This window comes from Physcomitrium patens, chromosome 26, assembly GCF_059467195.1.
Source record: "Physcomitrium patens ecotype Gransden chromosome 26, ASM5946719v1, whole genome shotgun sequence".
In the NCBI taxonomy this organism is placed as follows: Eukaryota; Viridiplantae; Streptophyta; class Bryopsida; order Funariales; family Funariaceae; genus Physcomitrium; species Physcomitrium patens.
This window is the reverse complement of record NC_143435.1, coordinates 1257501-1260000: the sequence shown is the minus strand read 5'-3', so window position 1 is coordinate 1260000 and position 2500 is coordinate 1257501.

Here is a 2500-nt window from a genome sequence, read left to right as displayed (position 1 = left end):
GTATGAGTTGAGGGGTTAGGGGTTAGGGGTTAGGGTTTAGGGTTTAGGGTTTTAGGGTTTGCATGGGGTATATAAACCTAGATTCTAGGATTCACATAGATTATATAAAGGGTTTAGAAAGTTGGGCTTGGAGTATGTAAAGAGAAGATAGATTTAAGAATTCACACAAACAAAAATAAATTGGATGTGGAGTGTGAAGGATGAAGAATTGAAGACATTAAGTTTCAGTGGTGATGGATTAGTTAGTGGGCAATGATTACCTGTACGATGCATTAGTTAGCAAGTCATTAACATATTTGTACAACCAATTGATTGCACACACACAAATTTATCTCCAAAGTGACATGTAAACGATTTAGTGGATTTTTGACATGACATGGACTACCACGTGGCAGCCACATCAGCAAGGTAACACGTGGCACTTGAAAAAATCAATTTAGTATTCTTCTGCCTTTTATTTTTCTACCTTATTCCAGTTAATTAAATTACTTTAATATTTTTAATTCACCAATTTATTTTTATTTTTATTTATATTTCTGTCTAGGCGCAAGACTGGGCGGCCAGCAAGGAGTCGAGACAGGGAGTTAATTTTAAAATTGATTTTTAAAAAATGATTTATTTATTTATTTCCACCTATGCGGAAGACTGGGCGGCCAACGAGGAGTCGAGACAGCCAGGAGTCGGGACTTGGGCAAGGGAGCGGGACAAGAGGTCGGGACTCGCGGCGGGACAAGGAAGAGGAGGAGGAAGTCCGGGACTCGCGACGGGACTGGGACTCGCGCCGGGACTAGGGAGTCGCGGCGGGACAAGGAAGAGGAGGAGGAAGTCCGGGACTCGCGACGGGACTGGGACTCGCGCCGGGACTAGGGAGTCGCGGCGGGACAAGGAAGAGGAGGAGGAAGTCCGGGACTCGCGACGGGACTGGGACTCGCGCCGGGACTAGGGAGTCGCGGCGGGACAAGGAAGAGGAGGAGGAAGTCCGGGACTCGCGACGGGACTGGGACTCGCGCCGGGACTAGGGAGTCGCGGCGGGACAAGGAAGAGGAGGAGGAAGTCCGGGACTCGCGGGACTGGGACTCGCGCCGGGACTAGGGAGTCGCGGCGGGACAAGGAAGAGGAGGAGGAAGTCCGGGACTCGCGCCGGGACTAGGGAGTCGCGGCGGGACAAGGAAGAGGAGGAGGAAGTCCGGGACTCGCCACGGGACTAGGGAGTCGCGGCGGGACAAGGAAGAGAAGGAGGAAGTCCGGGACTCGCGACGGGACTGGGACTCGCGGCGGGACAAGGAAGAGAAGGAGGAGGTCCGGGACTCGCGCCGGGACTAGGAAGAGGGGGAGGAGGTCCGGGACTCGCGACGGGACTAGGAAGTGGGGGAGGAGGTCCGGGACTCGCGCCGGGACTAGGGAAGAGGAGGAGGAGGAGGAAGGCCGGGACTGGGACTCGCGGCGGGAGTAGGTAGTGGGGAGGAGGTCCGGGACGCGCAGCGGGACAAGGAGGAAGTCGGGGAGGAGGGCCGGGACCAGGAGTCGCGGCGGGGATAGCAGGCAGGACAGGGAGGGTGGGTGGTCTTCCACAAAAAAAAGTGTGTCTCGGAACTTCCTTAGTGCAGTAGGACGGGGGGGCCTGCCGAATCCCACAGAGAGTACTATGTGGGGAAGGGTTCCTCTGAAGCGTCTCGGGAAAAGTCGTGAGGGGGTGACGGTTGCTCGGTGCCTACGGGTCCCGACTGCTCGCTGCCTTCTTTGAGCCCAGTACCGACGTTCGCAGGGGGATACCTGGATACTACTGGGGTTACCTGGATACTTCTGGCGTGTTACCTTGGATCAGTGAGGAGTGGGGGTTAGTTTCCCGGCGACGCGACCCTCTGAGGAGGTCCCGCGGAGGGTCGCCGAGTATTATATGGTGAGCTGGCTGTCAAGGATTGTGAGTCCCGCTGCCAAAATTTTTTTTGGTGCGCGGGCGACTGGAAAAAGAGGGTTGGTCTTGTGCCGATACGCGTAACGTCGCAGCGAGTCCCAAGAGCTAGTAACCATTTTTGGCGGGGGGCGATGGCCTCGGTATTGTCAAGCCATTCTCTCATTCATTTGGGAGGGTGGGGAGAAGTGTTTGCCGAGGCCGTTCAAGCTCCGCCTGGTCGACCACCACTGTGACCGCCACCGCGCTCGATCTCTATTGCAAGCTCAGGTGAAATTCCTGATAAACTTGGAGGGGTGTGGGACGCGTTCGCAGTGTGGGCCGAGGAGTCATAACATCCCAGGTCGGAATGTGAAAATGGAACTTCGAAACCGGTGAGAGTTCTCTCGTCGGCTAGGGGTTTCACAAAAGTAACATTTCTATAAATTTCTATCCGACCCCTCCATTAATTTGGAGGGGCGATGGGCCCCGGGATTGGACATACTTCTTGCTGATTTGTCTTTTGAGGAAAATCCTTCGCGGTGATGGTTACTTTTTCATTTTTTAATGTGTGTATCGGCCTCGTCGGTTTCTCTCTTTCCTGGTCAC